Source organism: Aedes albopictus, chromosome 3, assembly GCF_035046485.1.
Source record: "Aedes albopictus strain Foshan chromosome 3, AalbF5, whole genome shotgun sequence".
NCBI classification, from domain to species: domain Eukaryota; kingdom Metazoa; phylum Arthropoda; class Insecta; order Diptera; family Culicidae; genus Aedes; species Aedes albopictus.
The window spans coordinates 1,271,864-1,291,921 of NC_085138.1; the positions used below are offsets into that span (position 1 = coordinate 1,271,864).

The 20,058-nt window shown below is 38.4% G+C and overlaps 1 protein-coding gene across 3 annotated transcripts in view; it reads right to left on the reverse strand.

Annotated features, from left to right (window-relative positions):
• LOC109398252 (putative sodium-coupled neutral amino acid transporter 10) overlaps positions 1–20,058 on the reverse strand; it is a 629,771-nt gene that overhangs the window by 599,415 nt on the left and 10,298 nt on the right. For all 3 annotated transcript variants that reach the window (XR_009995593.1, XR_009995592.1, XR_009995594.1), the window contains exon 5: positions 13,016–13,158. The gene's annotated coding sequence lies outside the window, so the exon portion shown is untranslated. The remainder of the gene's footprint in view (positions 1–13,015; positions 13,159–20,058) is intronic.

The following is a 20,058-nucleotide window of genomic DNA, read 5'->3' on the forward strand; positions in this document are numbered from 1 at the left end:
CAAAGCGTAGACGAAAAATGCTTAACAGAAAGTTTAAAATTAGCCACCCACGCGCACGGCTTGCTGCGATCTCGAATCCTCATAGTATATGCTTTTTCTCGAAACTCGTGCCAGGTCAGGCGAGAATCTCGAAGGAATCCTGTGTTGATGCCTAGCAGATAGCAGGTACAGTAAGGATTCCCATAGTACGGTTAATTGATACCATTCAGAGGGAATCTGCATTAGGGTAGTCCTCGCTGAAACCAGGCCGCCATTTAGATTGAGTTTGGGATTTGAAATTATTCTTGCTTTTTCGGTAGAATAAGATGAGGCGCTCGCATGCACGCGATTCCACCGTTAGTGTTAGTGCACGTTGTTACTCTATTTTTTCATTCAAGTTGCAAGACTTCACGGTGATCTGAAAACCCCAGGTTTAGAGCTGTTTAGAGTACCTATATTTCAAAACGTCTCAATTAAACTTGATGAAGTAAAAATCCTTGGCATCCCATTTTGTGCCAATCAGTGCTGAAAAATTCATTTTGTCATATCTAAATTCAATCACCTACAGCTCATTTTAGAAGCTGAACCTGAGAATATGATATATGGAAGACTTGTGCGGCTAGACCAGTTCTGCAAGAAAGTCACGGAAAAAATGATATTTTTCGAATATTTAAGGTAAATGTCACGGACCACCTTCGAAAAATGCAAATGATATTCACCGTGAATATCATTTGGCATTTTTCAAAGGTAGTCCGTGACATTTACCTTAAATATTCAAAAAATAGATGTTTTTCCGTGACTTTCTTGCAGAACTGGTCGAGCCGCACAAGTTTTCCATATATCATATTCTCAGGTTCAGCTTCTAAAATGAGCTGCAGGTGATTGAATTTAGGTATGACGAAATGAATTTTTCAGCACTGGTGCCAATATCAATCAAGCCATTGTTGCCAATGATGACATTGTTTAACATTCTAAACCAGCCTTTCTCAAACTTCTACATCGACGCGTGTATTTCTTATGGGGCTGGTGGGTCGCGACCCATAGTTTGAGAAAGGCGATTCTAAACAGTTCTTTTATTTCTATTTCAATAGCATGCATTTCATGCATGAACAAATCTGTTGAAAATTGCAGGTGAAACTACCAAACCATTTGCTTGATAACAATCACGCACGTTGCACCTCGAACTACTAGGACATATTTTCTGCTCGATTTGACAGCTTGATAAATGCCCGCCCGTGCATGTTTGAGCTTTCATTGAATCACTTGCTTCAGCTCGTGTTGATTGGGACGCATGTTCGACTACTACGAAAGATTCTATTTTCCACACTACTGCCGGCGCAATCAAAGAGCATAAATAATTCAACATGTTTGCACTGTGCTTTATGGTGGCAAGCCTTCCGAGAGTCAACACCGACCGAAGTCACTTAACATCTTTCTAGTTGACGTATACGCAGCACGATGATTTGCAGCATGCACGTCGGACGTTCATGAATTTATTCATTCGCTTGAGCATCGTTCTAGTTTTGTTCATTAAACTGATTGCTTCGATCGTAGCGGTGGTGGTGGGAATTAATCATTCTCTACCGGATTGCTGCTCTGATTGCCCCACGTAATCAAATTTAAAACAGGGTTTCCTATGACTGTTTCATCATCCGATTTTTTTTATACTCAACCTCGTCAGTCGTTTAGCAACATGCATTGAATATCCGTGCGGTGTTTTCGATAATTGAAAATCACCATCGTCAATTGGATTGTGTTCATTTAATTCTGCAAACTACTCAGTGTTCGAAAGCCACACGTACGGTCGGTGTCATTTTTATTGAATTTCCAATTCAGGCCAAGCCACCCCCGTCAAAGTGATATTTATCTGTGACCAAACCAAAATATTTGCACCGAGTGACCGCAAAAAATAAGCACAATCATGTCACCCTCATCATCGTGATCACCAACCAATCATCGTATGGGATACGTACTACATATTGTCAGATACATGTAGGCGCAAGGCTTGGATTTGCAACCGAGCGATGCTAGACCACATAAAAAATCCACAGAGTAATCCCCTTGGTATCGAGTCATCCTATCGTACCAACCATACCATTTGTAGATAACTTTAACCAGAGAGAATATCAACATGACAACCTACTTTGATTGTTAATGAAAGCTTGATTATTGAAGTCTTATCTGAGCTTATATGAAGCCTTGAAGGAGCCATACCAAAATCTATCTATATATATAAAAATGCAGTGGCATACGTGGGACCGCGCATAACTTGTGAACGGAAGGTCCGATTTTGGTCATCTTAGTTTTGTTCTGTTAGTTTTCACCCAAGGAAGGTTTATGAGGCAAAAAAACATGGAAAAAATGATAGTTTTTGAAAATCGATCTTCCATACCGGGAACCGAGTATTTGGTCTTGGCTAGAAACTTAAAACGTCAAAAAACGCAGTAGGCAAGACAAAGTTTGCCGGGTACAGCTAGTTCAATATAAAATGGATACGAGAAGCACGAACACAGAATCAAGAATATAGATTGTAAAAATATATATTTTTTAATAATTTCTAAAAATCCGAGTTACAAATCCAAATTGTACGTAGAAATCTTTATAAAACAAAGCTTTATAAAACTACAGTGAGGAGTTCAAGATAGCTAGATCAAGATCCAAATCAAAGCAAATTTCGTTAGCTGCGAGCCTTCGAAAATTCAGAAGCTGATTCTTACTTGGCGTGTCATACTCCCACGAAGCCTTGTCATATTCCAGCCAGGACAAACAAGCAGTCATCTGTAGCCCCATAGGCATTTTCTATCCAGTCTCCGGTGTCTGCAGCGGATGTGAACATAGCCGCCGACTAGTTAGAATGACAAACAACTAGCGGTCGCTCAGCAACAGACAAACAAAAGCCAAAATAGCAGCCGCAGCCATGATGCCGTTAAACCGTTCACCGGGGAGGTTAAAGATCTCCAATGATAAGGTCTCATCTCGCCATGGCAGCAGAACAAAAGCCACAGTCATAGCCCTGTTGGATCCCACCGGGTGGACGGCGGCCAGTTAAAGGATACCATCCAGTGCAAAACATATCCCGGCTGGATACAGCAGATACGGAAGGTAGAAATGCTGACTGTTGCCATTGCTGCTGGCTGGCGGGTGCTGTTTTTACTGACCCCGTCCATGCATTAGCATACGTTTTATGTGTCTCTAGCAAAGGGCTCTCTGAACGCTTGAAGTTTTGCGTTGCTACTGGTGTTGCTTCTACCGTTTCGTTTTAGCCGTTTTTATAACTTTAGTTCGTTTGAAGTAGCAGAACACGATAGGACGACTATTCAAAAAACGCACAAGCTGAAGCTGGGAAATAGCATGTTTAAATCTCAAGTTAGTGCAAACTTGCCTGAAATTATACTAATTTAAAATAGTTGGACAATCGCATTCTTATAAAGGAAATATCAAATACTCAATGCACACGTAGCCGTTTCGTGCTGCTATAGGCAAAATGTGATGGGATAAATGAGTGAGCATCTTTACGATCAGATGCTAATTGAAAGGTGGAAGATAAATTTTGACCAACACCTGAATGACGGCAGATCAAGACCACTGTACACAAAGGCTATATAACAAATCAGTGAATTTGGGCTACATTTTTTTTCGCAAACTTGTTTTAAATTAATAAGTCTGGTACCTAGCCACAGTGTGCAATGATAACGAGCCGATTTGACCATCCTTGAATAGGAGACCCAACACGGAAACTTTAACATTTCTAAATATGGAACTTCTCGTTTCATTTGAATCTATGCTACACTTGCAACCGCAATTATCCTCAACAAGATAGGGTTAACGTAACCCCTATTCCATGCATTTGCCTGTTAAAGCTATTCGAAACAGCCTCAACTGAATTGTAGGTACACAAATTAAATTAAATGAATCGCATCATATCCTTGGTGCCGCAGCGCAGTCCTTGTTGGCCAACGGGCGGCGCAAGTCGTCCGACAGTCGAGATTTTCGAGGAATTTGCACACTTATAAATACCTGGCTATAGACTGAGCTAGAGCTAGAGTGAGCATATACAAACGAGAAAAAGGACGTCTCCGGAAAGGTGAGAGCAAGTGCTAGCAAAAGTGGCGTCTACTAATATTTGTTCTTTTACGAGCGACGACGACAACTATACCACAGAGAAGCTGACGCAACGATGACTGAATTTGCAATTTTAGCTATTATTTTAAATCCGCTAAGTTGAAAACCTGATAACCAGAGGCATCTGTTGAATTCGTGACACAACGCCATATTTCGTAAAATATGCACACTTAAAATTGACTATTGAGCTCCGTAGAAAAAATAATGATGAATTAAACGAACAACTCAAGATTTTACTGGTATTTCAGCATACAACACGTTTTTACCGAGATAGTCCAAAAAGTTATACCGAAATATCAGAAAACTGCTTGAAAGCGAGAGAAACTAACGGCATGCTCTGTTGATTCCATCGGTAAACACAGATTTCACTGGGAAACCTTGACGGCAGCTCAAAAAAATCTACGAAAACTCAGGGAAATCCCCAAAGGAATCATATGAGATATCAATGAAGAAATCCCGGAAGAAATACAGGGAAAGAATCTCTAATTGAATCTTCGAATGAATCGCTGTAAGAAACCACGTAAAAATATAGGAGTAATCAATGGAAGAATTCTGGAAGAAATTCCTAATGAAAGCCTGGAAGAAATCCCTGAATAACCCTGAAAAAACAGGTAGAATCCTGGAGGAATCCCTTATGCAGTCTCAGGAATAACTCGTAGAAGTAATCCGGTAGAAATTCTGGAAGGAATTAATGAGGCATCAATGAAGGAACCCGAGGAGAAATCCCAGAAGGAATCCCGAGAGGATATTCAGAAGGAGTTTCTAAAGAAAACGCAGTAGAAATCTGTTAAAAAAAAGAATGGGACAAATCCCTGAAAGATCCCTGGCTGATAGAATAACTAAAATAATATTGAGAGGAATACTGGATTAAATTCCTAAAAGAAAGCCTGGAAGAAGAGAATTCAGAAAGGATCCAGGAGGAATTCCAATAGGTTACCTAAAACAATGAGTGGAATACCGGAAATAATACCAGGAAAATCCCGGGAGAAATTAATGAAGGCGCCCCGGTAAAATACCGAAAGAAATCCCTGAAAATAAATCCGAGAGAAACCAAAGAAGAAAACAAGAACGAATTCCGCGAGGAATCTCTGATAGAGATTCAAGACATTTTTAAAGAATAATTTAATTTAATTATTACTTAAAGAAATCTCGTGGAAAATCAATGAAAAAACCCTATTCTTCTAAGGGTTTTTTTCATTGATTTTCCACGAGATTTCTTTAAGTAATAATTAAATTATATTATTCTTCGAGGGGGAATTCTGAGAAACTGCAGGAGAAATCCTGAGATGGACCTCTATAGGATTCTCTGGTAGGAATCCTAGAAGAAATTCATAGAGAATTATCGGAAGGCATTACTGAATATTTATATAGAAAAATCCTTGTGGGAGGCCTTATACAGGGGGTGGCCAAAATGTTTGGGATAGGCAACTTTTTTTTCTCTCTCACAAAAAAGTTCAATAAGCTGTAACTTACCATGAAGTCCATCAAAAATTCTCAAATTTTGACTGTGTGTCAACGTATTATATGTGCATCATCGGAACAAATTTGAGCTCGCTTAGTTAATCTTTCGCGAAGCTACAAATTTTCTCGTAAAACACTATTTATTAGACCGAGGCGAACCAGCCTGGGGCTTAAAGCCTCCTAAAGCTAATAATAATAATAATAATAATAACTATTTATCAGGCAACCATCTTTTGAATTGTCATGTTTCGGAAACCCGTTAACCGAAACGAATGAAATTTTGAACGTTTATCAACAATATATAAATGCCCCAAAAGTTCTTAAAAAGTAGGCACCTTTTGAATGTTGAAAAAAGTTATACTAGATTGACACTTTTTGCATCTTTCTCGAAAAAAATGTTAATGTTTTACATCAACGTCATATTTTCAATAAGATATATTGGAGCTCATTTGGACTAAAGGAAGAACACATTGAGTATGTTTGGTGTGGTGTTGTAAATTTGACTCATTTTCCTCTATATGGGTGAAAACGTCAACTCGATATAATGCTATTCGTCGTGAGAAAATATTATGTTTTATTACGTCGTATCAAGTGTCAATTGTTAAATAAATGCTTGCATGAATACATAAAATTTTCCCCGAAATTGATGGCAAATGCTTGAAACAAGTGGTTAATTCGATCAAAAATTCGGTCGAACTATCAGATAAAAATGCAAAAAGCGTAAACAAGCCTTTACAGTTTTTAAACTATCTTGTTGTGATGTAATTAAATTCACCGGATAGCTAGAAACACAGATAGTAATTCTCGCTGAAACGGCCCACTATTTACACCTTGTCTTCAAAAACGTTTAAGGTGGCGATTTTTTGAAAATCCTTCCCATAAAAGTAAGTAAAATGCATTTGGTTACTCGAATTGATGGACCCCCCTTTAGTTAGAGCCACAACAATTTTTCCAGCCCCCTCGATTTTGGTCAAATGGTGCCTCATTTAAACCGTTTTAACTCGAAAGATTCTCCAGAAACCACCTCAAAACGAAATGTTGTTGCAGCACCAGAGTTAACGCTTGTATGTATACACAAAAACCCCTGCCGCAAAATTTGGGTAAATCGGATGTTCGTTTTCGTTTTTGACTGTTTCTCAATGATCCGGGCATTGCTTTTAAAACTTTTTTCAAACTTTTTTAGTGTTTTCAAAACCTTAAATCTTCAGCTTTCCATTGGTGGGTTCAGATTATAAACATAAGAGAAAATCGAAAATTGTGTCAGCCTAATATGTTCAAAACTTAGAGTTAAAGTGTCTGCGCAGAATTAGGACCTCCATTTAATACAGGTTCCTAATTCTGCGCACCAAAGAAGAACAAGAACATGAAGAAAAGAAAAATAAAACTCAATTGTTTTCTGCTGATTCTGATTCCTCGAAGACAGCAGTACAGGATGCGCTTAGAAAAGCAGACATTATATTCATTATATATGTCGCAAAACGCTGATGAGGCAACTCAGAAACAAACAAAATCAGCAAAAAAATTGCTGAATTTCAGCAACACTTTTACCGAACTTCAGCACAACGTTGCTGATCAACTGTCAAAATTGCTGGATGGCCCAGCAAGTTGAAAAATAATTGCTGATACTCAGTAAATTCGTATTGATGAACGACATCAGCACAAAAAAATCAGCAAAGACTTGATATCGTCGGTTTCCTGCAATAGGGACACAACTCAAAATATGTCATTTATGAGGTTTTGAAGGCAAATCGATCAAAAAAAAAACGATCAATTCTGACTATACATGTCAATGGTTGCTCCTCCGTGATTGATCTGAACTGGTACCAATTGCACTGAGATCCAACTGAATAAGGGGCTTAGACATTCCACTTATTCTCAAAGTGCAATTTTAGCAGCTCATGCATATTTGATCAATAACGGCGCCGGCCAAGTCCTTATAGTCAGCTGGGAAGGGAAAGGAATGTTAAAGTGTACTGGTTGTTGCTACTAGAGACCGAGAGCACTCTGCGTCCCCACAACCCGCACGGACTGGGGTATTTGTTAGACGGAAAGGATGGGAGATCTGGGAGTCACCGTTGGGTCGGTGATGCGATCCATGGATAGGGGTTATTTATAGTGTTCGTGATAGATTGTATGGTGAATAAGGTGAATAAGGTCAAGCGGCACAGCACGCTTTGGTTGCATAACTTATAGGCGTTATATATACACTGTGCTGTGAGTAGAAGTTGGAAGGGAGGGAAACGACTTTTTTCAATTCGTTTCTGGTTCTAGCGATGGCTATGAACATATGAATATACATGAGTCGTATATGTAGAGAAGAGAGAGCGTGGAAGTGAATAGAAAGATAGAATAGAGAGCGAGAAGTGGATAGAAAGATACAAAGTAGGATGAAAAGGACGGGCCAGGGATTGAACCCATGACCTTCTGCATACGAAGCAGAAGCAGTAGCCACTAGACCACCAAGCCCGTCTATTTATGAGGTTTTGAAGGCAAATGACGAAAAACTATGTAAACTTTCATCTCACAAAGACCCGTTCCAAAATTCGTTGAGAAACTCGAGATTTTTGCATTTTCACCAATTTTTTTGCAATAAGGGCATAACTCAAAATCAGGCAACTTTTTCAATAGTCGTTGAAAAATAGTTATCCGAAATTCATGAAACAGATAGTCCTTCAGTCCTTTTCTATGATACAACAATAAAAATTCGTATAGTGTTGTCACATGATGAGAGAAAAAAGTGAACTTGTAGAAGGTGCTCCAAGATTCCCAATTTTCAAACGCTCATTCTGAAAATTTTCATTTTTTGAGTTGTGTCCCTGTTGCAGGAAACCGATGATATGGATGTTAACATACGAGTTGTATACGGAGGAAAAAAGGAGAATATAGATAGTATGTATGAGAAAACGGAAGAAATTGTAAGAAATATTTTCAAAAATAATTCGGGTATTTACGTGTTTTTCATGTCTGGTACATTATCACTGCGACCATATTTGATCTTTTGTGATACTATTTACGTGTTTGTACGTGTATGCACTTACTTTCATTTTTCATTTATTTAGTTCACATCAAATTCATGATAATACTGAATCAACAATTTGCCGCCATAATACTCGATTTGCAGCTGCAGCTCTCCATCCTCGGTCACGCCCAACACTCGCCAGATCACGCTCCACCTGGTCCGCCCATCGTGCTCTCTGCGCTCCACGCCTTCTTGTACCAACCGGATGGTTAGCAAACACCAACTTTGCAGGGTTGTTGTCCGGCATTCTTGCAACATGCCCTGCCCACCGTATCCTTCCAGCTTTGGCCACTTTCTGGATACTGTGTTCGCCGTAAAGTGCAGCGAGCTCGTGGTTCATCCTTCTCCGCCACACACCGTTCTCCTGCACACCGCCGCACTATGGGCCAGAAATCAAAATTTCGCGACAAAATTCAAAAAAGTTGTTTTTTTCTTCAGATTAATAAATTTTCATATATGTATGACTGTTTGGGCTATGTTTGATTGCATACCGACTGATTTTTTTATTTGTAAAAAAAAATTGTATCGTTTTTTGTATGGAGAAACTTCTTATAAGCGAAAATTCTCGATTTAAACCAATATTAAGAAAAATGTAATTTGTGGTGAAAAATGTGCCCAACATATATAACACCTACATTTCCTAACAGCAAATTTAGTACATTTCTCGCGCTTGGTATCATACGGGCTTATCTACAGTAATTGATTTCTCTTCATGGATTTTATCTTTGGTTAATAACTTGGCCTGCAAATCATTTTCGGTTCTATTCATTATTTTAGATGCTATTTCTAGCTGTCCTTCAGCGAAACATGCCGGGAGATCATTCCAATATTGGTCGTATTTCACAGAATAATCCAAAGAGAAAATCGATGAAGAGAAAACGATCATTGTAGATACGCCTATGTGATACTAAACGCAAGATTTTGCATTTTTGATGTACAAATTGCGATGTCTTTAAGTTTAAATTAAAATATTACAATATTTACTCAAATACTACGGTTTATTTGCCAATTTGTAAAAAAAGTAGTAGTATTCGACATGCAACCGATCTAGGAAGCTAGTTGAGACTCTTCTTTTTCGGAAGCTGCCGGACTTTTTTGCGGGAATTTGTGGGAAACCAAGATGGAATGATTTTAGTGCATGCGTTAATTTTACAATGTTTTTCAATGTTTTTCAATAACCCTCCACACTAAGATAGACTTTTGCCATTACGACGCAATCTCTTTATGGCTTGCGAAACAATACACATAGCAACAAACTTCTATTATTCTGTAAGGATTGTTTCAGGTAAGACTGTGATTGTAGGCGTTTATATCAATACAACACACTTACCCAAAGTGCAAAGTTTCGCTACATCCATTGGTCTGGTCAATTATGATTTAATATTAGCTCAATTTTTTTATAAATGGATAAGTTTTTGGTGAAAAAATCGCTGCTCAGGTGTTTTAGATGTCCGGCATTTGGCCGAACGCCGCTTGGCCGAATTATGTACAAAATAATTCAGAGACCCCTTTTCACATTTTGGTTTTTTTTTTAATTTTATTTCTGTGTATCCACATTCTAGCTGCCAATATGTTTATCATTATTTATCCTTCTTCCTTCCTCCAATCATTCACTATTCTTTCTAGTTTCACAATTCAGGGATTAGTTGGCGTTGAAACTGATAATATTTTATCGAAGATTTTTCCTCCTTTTAATCATAGGCGAATATTTTGAGTAATACTGACGTGGAGAACAGTGCCACGGTCGTTTCTTCTTCAGCCAGACGGCGTTCAGCCAAATGACGTTCGGCCAAATGACACTCGACCAAATTACGCGGAGCCAGTATTTTAACAATTAACAAATTATGTTCGCTCTTTATATGTTCGTACTTCGTATATTATGTACAAGTGGGATGAATATATTTGCGATTAGGGGAAAGATTTGATTTTCCTTAAATATTTAAAACGCCGTGTCATTGATTGGCTCTGTAGCTAAGTCGGTAAAGCACTAGTGTAGCATATAAAGGTCGTGAGTTAAAATCTCACTTGAGCTGTGGATTCGTTCCTTATTTCACACACTAATAATGTATTCATCTGTACATATGTATGTACGTTGAGTTAATATAAAATTCTAATTGATCACACGGATTGATATACCGAAACTTTGCACATTGAGTAAGTCTGTGGTATTGATTTAAAAGTTTATAATTACATTTATATCTGAAACAAACCCTTCCAGAATGAAAGTTGTTTGTTGCTATATATATTGTTTCGCAAGCCATAAAGTCATTGCGCAAGCCATAAAGTCGTAATGTCAAGAGTGGATGATTATTGAAGCACAGCGTGAAATATTGTAAAATTAAAGCAAGCACCAAAATCACTCTAACTTGCTTTCCCGCAAATTCCCGCAAAAAAGTCCGGTAGCATTCGAAAAAGTAGAGTCTAAACTAGCATCCTAGACCGGTTGCATGTCGAATACGATCGAATACTCCTACTTTTTGAACACATTGGCAAATAAACCGTAAAATTTGAGTAAATATTGTAAAATTTATGTTTTAAACTTAAAAACATCGCAATTTGTGCATCAAATATGCAAAATATACAAAATTTACTTTTAGGAAATGTATGTGTTACATTTTTTGGGCACATTTTTCACCACAAATCACATTTTTCTTAATATTGGTTAAAATCGAGAATTTTCGCTTATAAGAAGTTTCTCCATACAAAAACCGATACAATTTTTTTACAAATCGAAAAAATCAGTCGGTATGCAATCAAACATAGCCCAAACAATCATACAAATATGGAAATTGATTGATCTTAGAAAAACAACTTTTTTGAATTTTGTCGCGAAATTTTAATTTCTGGCCCATAGTGCGCCGAAGATCTCCGAAAACTCCGAGTGCTTGCAGGTCCTCCTCGAGCATCGTCCATGTCTCGTGTCCGTAGAGAGCCACCGGTCTTATTAACGTCTTGTACATGGTACATTTGGTGCGGGGGTGAATCTTTTTTGACCGCAGTTTCTTCTGGAGCCCATAGTTGGCACGACTTCCACTGATGATGCGCCTTCGTATTTCACGGCTCACGTTATTGCACTTACTTAATTCTACCGAAATCTTGAAAACAGTTTCTAGCGAAACATCAATAGAAATTGTTTTTCTTTTATATCAAGACTAGTTACAGGTATGTACTTCAATAAGCTTATAACTTGTTTCTACGTACACTGAGAAAATTTCGGATTTGTGGTCTATGCCAAATATTTTTTTTAAATCGATTCGATTCGAAATATTTCTCGTTCGTATTCAAACCATTTAAAAGACATCAAGATTGAGTTATTAAATTTCTTATTTTTAAATTGAAAGATTACCTACGTAAGCCAAGAAGCCTTGACATCTCTCCCATTCTTCACAATGGGGACTCTCTAATAGAATCTCTATACATAAAAAATCGAAAGAAACATTGCTCGATTAGCCACAATCCAGACAGCAAGGAGCATTTTTGCCAGCAAGAATATTTAAAGCCAACGAGGTTCAATGTCAGAGATATACCTACATCCGACCGAGGAGGTATGATGTCAGAAAGCAGCAACGACAATCTTCTTCCGGTTTTTTGCATGCTGTCGCCTTTCATACTAGAACGAGGAACTGTTGAAAATCCCGTAGTATACCGTAGTATAATACCGTAGTATAATCAAGCTTTCTCATTGGAGATGAAGAATAGGAAAGTTTAACGAAAACGAATTGTTTTTAGTTTTCCACTGTCACGCAAAACGAATGGAGACGATAATCACAGCAACCTTTCTCAAATGAGAATAAACTCTATTCAGAATGAGGGGGGCATCCATAAACTTGTGTACGCTAGGAACAGAAATCCAGCTAAACAGATTATGCACATGTATGACACCCGCTATACAAGAAGGAAACCGATACAGCAGCAAAATGGTTCATGGTTCATTAAATGTGTCACCGCTCCCGTCGGCTGGGGGAAATAATCGAGATTGCAAGAAACTCGAAACCGCAATCACTCAAGACTGGCGATGTCATGCTGAAGGTGAGAATTGTGGTGGTATTGCCTAAACGGCAACACCATACGTCTGGAGAGCAAGTCATCGACCTGACAAGTCAAAAAGCTAAACGTTGAATTTGAGCGCATTTCGTGACCTACAGCTTAGTCACAATTGGAAATGGAAATTTATACATACATAGCCACAGGTCAATTGAAAAGGGGCGGTGTCCACTGACCATTTCATCTGAGCTGACACTTTCTGGTTAACCCTTTCATTTCAACGTTATAAGGAGAAGGTCCAGTTACGGGTTACCGTTCCTCAATTAATATTAAGGAAATCGCGCCGAAGATAACGATTCGCATACATAACGCATAAAATTCCGTTCAATCGTTATTTTTTAATATTTCAATGGGTTAGAAACATTTTAAAACAATGAAATTATCACTCACCTTTTCGATGCCACTTGCGAAGCATCCGACTGCATATATCTCTGTTGATGGGAAGATGACTTGAAGCAGTTCGAAAGGGACGAACCGGAACCAATAGATGTAGGCACGAAGCTCTTTTAGCTGAAAGCATGTGTTTTATTGACCTGAAAGAATACACAAAATTAAGAAAATTATGTAGAATGCACAACTAAAAACCAAGAAAAACGCATTAGTTATGAAAATGTTTCCATTATTGTTTAGTTACTGGGTTAAAGTTAGCACTTTAAATGGTCGGCGTTAAGCCAGAGGGGACCAAATAACAAAATTGACGAAAATTAGATTTTTAGGGCATTCGATTAAGAATTACTTAAGCTACTTGGAACATTCACCCATTTTTCTTAATGTTACTATTAACGAGAGTTATAGCACAATTTTCTTTTGATTGAACTGCAAAAATCGATAATAGTTTGCAGACAGAGTGGACCATATGCTTGATGTCAAGAGACCTGAAAAAATATGTATTGGTTGAAATCCAATAAATAAAATAGTTCATCATCAAAATTTTATACGTTTCCAAATCGTATGACTCCCTAACGCATTTTCTGATGATTATTGATCAAGAAAGCATGTGAAATTCCATTTTATTATGGTCAATATCGTATTTCACAGATCATCGTGTTGAAGCATATTGTGGCATTTCGCGTGCAGACAGAGTGGACCATGTGTCTCTAAGAAAAATAGTTGAAATTACCTTATTCTTCGTAATCCTTTTTTTTTTTTTTTTTTTTTTCATAGTGATTACGGCGGTAGCACACTGTGCTTATGTTCTAACACCGCACCCTTTCCCTACGTTTGCTTCTATGAGCCTCTATTTTTGTTTCAACACACAGAAGTACGTAGGCATATCGTGGCCCAAGTCGACACTGTTTTGGCCTGCGTTGAACAAAAATAGTTTTAATAAAAGTTTTCCCTTTTTCTTTTTGTCAATTGTTTTTTGTAGTATGGTCCATGTATTTAGTTAGGTTCTTGTCAATTTGTCAGTTATTCGAAGTAGATCTCCAATATGTAGTAAATAAGTCAATTAAGTCATTCTGATCTGTTCTATCATAGCAGCTTTAGTCTTTGCTTTATTGAAGTGTAGTTTTATTGGAAATATGCTGAATGCCGTTATTAAAAAGAGACGTCTGGAACTGTGTCCTGCTAGTTGTTCCGTCATGCACATACGTCATGTCTTAATAATGCCTAGGAGATTAACGAAAATACGTGTGTTCGGTCAGATGTCCATTGCGTAGAAAGTCAAGGAAAATAGGTTTCTTTATTGTCAGTTGTTATGTAAGCCTCGCTTGAAGCACTTCCCGTGAGAACCCTGTCATCTGTACACCAACTAATCCGTATCTTCGTACACAGCTAAATACTATACTGTCAACCGGCGAAAAGCCTATGGGTAAATATTAAAAAAAAAAAAAATAATAATAATAATGCTGTCTAGCGCGTTGTTTTCTATCGGCCACTATTTTAGTCTAGTCCCAACTGCAAGCTTTTTTCCAATCTTATCGTCAATCGTCTTCTAGATACCCCACGCAATTGATGAGTAGTGAGTTCAATGCAGAGATCCCACCCCCCTCACTCTCCCAAATTGTGGTTGGCCCCCGCTAAACCTGCAAACCAGACCCACCCCCAGCCAAAAGTTCTAGCAGATGTGGACAAACCGGTACTCAACGTGCTCTGCCATCGTGGCAACATCACATATGTGGACTGTACAACAATACAGGCCAAACATGTCTAAAGGTCCTATCTGCAGAAGAGAGGCTCTCTTTGGTTTCCCTCTCTTTTGTTAATATCTCAACTGGTTATTTATATTATGATTGTCTCCTTGCATTGAACGATGGCCAAAACAATCGTCTTTTGATTTGTACTGCAAAAATAGTTGAAAAGTGTACCATTACATTGCAATAATTGAAAGAGAAAGTGAACAAAGAGAGCCTCTTAAATGCAGATAGGACCTATTGAAATGTTTGGCCTGAATAGTAGTTTTAATGAAATGAATACTAAGAATTTAGGCCGACACTCGAAGTGACGAACTTTACAGTGCTAGTTGAGTAAATACACGAAAGATGGGTAACAACAAATGTGCACAAACAGATGCATAACAATATGCATGTAAAAAAAAAGGCCGCAACTATCCATGGTGAATTTAAAATAATGACAACGTAAATATAATGGAACAGACTCACCGAATTTAGCTCCAAAATGCCCCCTAGATGATGGTATTGTTCACTCTATGTAGCCACGCGTTGTACAAAATGAACCTGAAATGACAAGAAGACAGTGGGCCGCCAAACTCCACAAAAGGGCGGCCCGCAAATTTTAGTATTCTGTTTATAGCATTGTTGAGCATCATAGAGAGCATAATTTATATTCAGTTTTAAAAATAGTTTCTTGTTACTATGCTAAGAAATAGAGAGATTCAAAAGTTTTTTTCTGCACCAGCGAACTTCTTGAGTGAACAGCATTCAACATCTAAAATTTAGATTCTAAATTGTTCATTCACTAATGCGATTTTCTTATCACCCTGCCCTGTCTTAACTAGAAGATATAAGTAATGCAGAGACATCCCACATGCACTCTTGCATTACATAATAAGGTTGGACCCTGCTGCAATCAATGTCGTTATGCTATCCACTCCTGAGTTTATAGTTGCTATAAAAATAATTTCGAAGAAGTGAAAAAGAATAGTGCGAATCTACTTGTTAATAAAATGCTGCTACTATTACTACTATTCCTACTACTACTACTAACTACTACTACTAATACTACTATCAAAAGTGCAATGAGTGATCGTTGGCTTCCCAGTCTTGTTAGTAGTTAGAGGGTTAGTATGGACTGGTAATAAGCCCTGTCGGTCCCTCCAGCACTGCGCGTAATCAACTGTTGTTAGATCATGCGACAGCGATTAAGCGTATGCTGGAGGCATGACGAATCAAGCGTTTAAATTATAGTCAATATTTAAAGCAATGGTATGATTATTCAGATTCTATTTTAGTTTAATTTTGTAAAGAAATGCTTTAATTCAAAACCTAGTTACTTTCAAATACTATTCCATTTACTATTTTGCTAATTTTTGTTACTTTATTTAATTTAGCTAATCTATAATTATAAAAGACTAAAATTGAAATTATTTAAACACATTTTCACTATATGACGACGCTTGATAAGCCATCGTCAAACCCATCACTCTTGGATAAAAAGGACTCTTCGTAATCCTTTTCAAATCAAAATATGTTTGTTTAGTAGCTGTTGGGCATCATATTGAAATGTACCAATACCCGTTTCATGAAGAAATTGATTTTACAGATTATTTAAGAATTGTGTACTTGGTTCACTCTGTCTGAACGAATTTTTGAAAAATGCCAGTTTTCTGAATAAATTATTATGAACAGTTACACAGTTACTGTGTAACTACAATATTTCAAAAACGTACCGAACTATGAGAATACATTCAAAAGTTGTTAGCTATCAAACGTTCAAGTTGAGAATCCTTAAATAGCTCATTAATGGACTACCCTTCACGTGATATTGAACTGTTGTACTTGGTCCACTCAGACTGAACATAAAAGTTGAATATGGTAATCAACAGTGTAATAACAGAAATAACAAATTGCAAACTTCCTGCTCACATTATACACTACTCCTATTAACTGTTGTCCTACTTGTGCATTATTTTTTCATCAAATATGTAAAAAACATAAGTGTAAACTGTAGTTGGTTGAAAATTTTCCAAAAACCGTTCAGTCAGAGTGGACTAAGTACAATCTATAACTTAGCAATTTCTTGTTTTCAAGCTTTGTTTTACGTTTTTTCGCGATCAATACAAAGCGATGTTGTGATAAATAGTTATTAAGATTTATGGCAAAAAATCAAGAACATTGGTTGAAAAACTCAAAACTTATAGTTGCAAACTTTAAAGTCGTTTTGCTAGAAATTAAGTAAAAGACACATGGTCCTCTCTGACTTAACGCCGACCAAATGTCCAAAAAGTATCAATAGACACGAAGAAAGTTTGGAAAATGGCATATTGAACTATGTATGAGTATCATTTTCATGCCACAACATAAAATTGCACTCCACAATTGAGGAAATCCTTGTCCGCTCAAAAATTAATTCATTACCGAACAAACCACAAAAACTCCCCGGTTCTTCATCTCACCTGTTGTACAGCGATTGAAACGCCGTTGAAAAATAATCACTCAAACAAAGGAAGCAAAAAAAAAAAAACGAACAGTCGACATGAATATAAATTTGGTGTGATTTTTTTCTCCCGGTTCCCGGAAGCGATCGACGCAAGCAGCGATTCCTTTTTTTGTTTTTTTTTCTCGAATGCAACCACACCACAATGAACACGTGTTGGAACAATATGGTGTATTTCAGTTTAAATTAATCTTTTCCATTAGTTATTGAAACACCAAATTAAGAAAAAAAAACACTCCGCGGAAACATGATTCTGCCTTGCTTGTGTACATCTAGCAGTTTTGCGGGATATAAATACCTATTTTGTGCAGCACCAGTTGCGTCATAATAACTCCCTTGGACCGATATCGTAGAAAGACTTTATAAAACCGTGGTTCACAATTGGGCATTGCCACTAAAAAGTAGCCAAAATCTAACAATTTCGTCTTTTAGTATTGCTACCATCTGATATCATTTCGTTTTCTCGTGATTCAACTAAAAGTGCTCAAGATCAAATATTTGACTACAATGAACTAGAATATAGTTAGGGGATTTTTTCAATTATCAGAAAGTTGCTCCCATTTGAATCGTGACCGAGCTGAAATATGATATATCGCTGGTTAGTTTTGCATAGCTTTCTTTTCTTGGATGTGATTTTTATAAACCTCTTTTGCTTTGGAATTTCAAACTTTCTCGTTTTCGGTGCGTTGCCGGTCGATTTTCCCTATTATTTTTTCGTACAAATACGTCGGAACCTTGAACGAATGGAACACTGAAAGAATGATGTAGATCCGTTGGCCCGTTCCCGAGCCTATTCGTGACATACAAACACCATTCCATTTTTATTATTTATTATTATATAGATAGCTTATTATGAACTATAAGATTCTGAGGTTACTGCAATCGGACGAAATCGATCCACCTGATTTCATGAAAACTTATCCAATGATGGAACGTCGCGTCTCAACATTGTTGTCCCAGTCTGCAGTACTGAATCCAACGACATATTTTGCTTGCTTGCTGTAGATGAGCTACAGATTTCGCAACCCTTTTAGATACCGCAAAATACGCTTTGCAGCTATCCAATGCACTTTTCCTGAGTCGCTACTGAACAGGCTAACTTGATTCACGGCGAAACAAACGTCCGGATGCGTGCCTTGTGCCAGGAACTAGAGACCTCCTACCAACTCACGGAACGGAACGTTCAGCATCTGCTTCCGTTATTCATCGGTACTGGGCCTCATCTGCTTGATCAACCTCCGTCCGCCGGGGTCGCTACGGGAACACAATCTTCCATGCCGAAACGATCTTGCAACTGCTGAACATAGCGCTCCTACTTCAAGCAAACGTTGTCCTTCTGACACGTCAATCGGAACCTAAGCACTTAGTCCAAACCGAGGTCCTTCATTAAAAACTTATGCCGTGTGTAGCATAGTTGTCCCATGTTCTACGGGAATCCCTATCAACACGGGACAACCATGCTAAACACGACAGTTCGCTGCCATTTGCTTCTTCAATTTATTGACCCTGTACTGACTATTATAGAGTATCACAAGGTCGTCGACATACAAGACCACAATCACGATCGTGGTGGATTTCTCTTTGCCTAAAGAACCGTCGTATTGTACAACTAACTCCCGTTCTCCGTTCTGATCCTCTTGATGCGTTCTCCCGTTACATTCTTGAGTAGAAATCTTCAAAAGCTGCAAACACGTCGATCTTTGATTTCAGGAAATAGAAGCCTCAATGCTTGCATCGTCTATGAAAGTAAGAATATAACGGCCCAACAGGCCGTCTTCATTGGCCCGCAGCGATAGGAATAGACCAGTTTGAGCGCTTTGCCAGCACGATGACCTATCGCCTTGAACGACACCCTTGACATTTTCAACGCTGATGCTAGCCGACGCGTTCTCCGCTTCTAGTAATTGTTCCCTGTTCCGACACAGATGCGCTGTAGCACCGGAATCGAATATCCAGTCCTCATTGTCGTTTCCTGACTTCACTACGTTGAACGCTGCGAAAAATGTAGCATAAACGCTTTCCTACCTTTCTCCGCAATATTACACTCCTACTGCCACTTAGCCAACGAGTCCGCTCTGATAGTCTTACTGCTTTACAGTTGCTAACCACCACTACCTCTGTCATCTGGTGGAACCGATAGTCCCGCTGTCAGCATTTCTACGCCTTCTGGAGTAGAAATCAAACAAAGACCGCCAGATGACAAAGACCGCCAGCTAAGAGTTGTGTGTTTAGCTAGTAGTGCAGCCTGGACACTGTTGTCCTTCTGACTTCAGCTAGATAGAAGAGTTACGTCTCAGGCGTCTGCTCACTAAGGAAAAAAAAAAAAAAAAGTTACTCTCAAACAGCGTCTGTTCTGGCATCCACAGCGGCTGAGTATAAAATGCTCCTCCATCGGAAGCTATACCTAAGGTGGCAGCCTCACTACGGTGGATAGGGAACCTTAGGCCAACAACCTACTGTTTCCAAAACCCAGAAAACAGACTGAAACCGATATTACTGAAACCGATACCTAATGATCCACCGTATGGAGCCCTGTGGTATACCCGCCGTGACTCTAACCGGCCTCTGACCCTGGTTTATCTCGTTGACCAGGACTAGGTTCTGGAAGTAGCTTTTCAGAACCTTGCACAGATAGTCAGGAACCCGCATGTTGTTCAGTGCTGTGGCAATGGCTTCGCAGCTAACCCTGTAAAATGCGTTCTTCACGTCCATAGCTATCACGGCGCACTATCCCCCTTCTCTTTTGCTTTGAGGCTTTCTTCGCATTCGTAACGACTGTTCAGATTCCATTCACTATCAACTTCCCTATCCGGAAC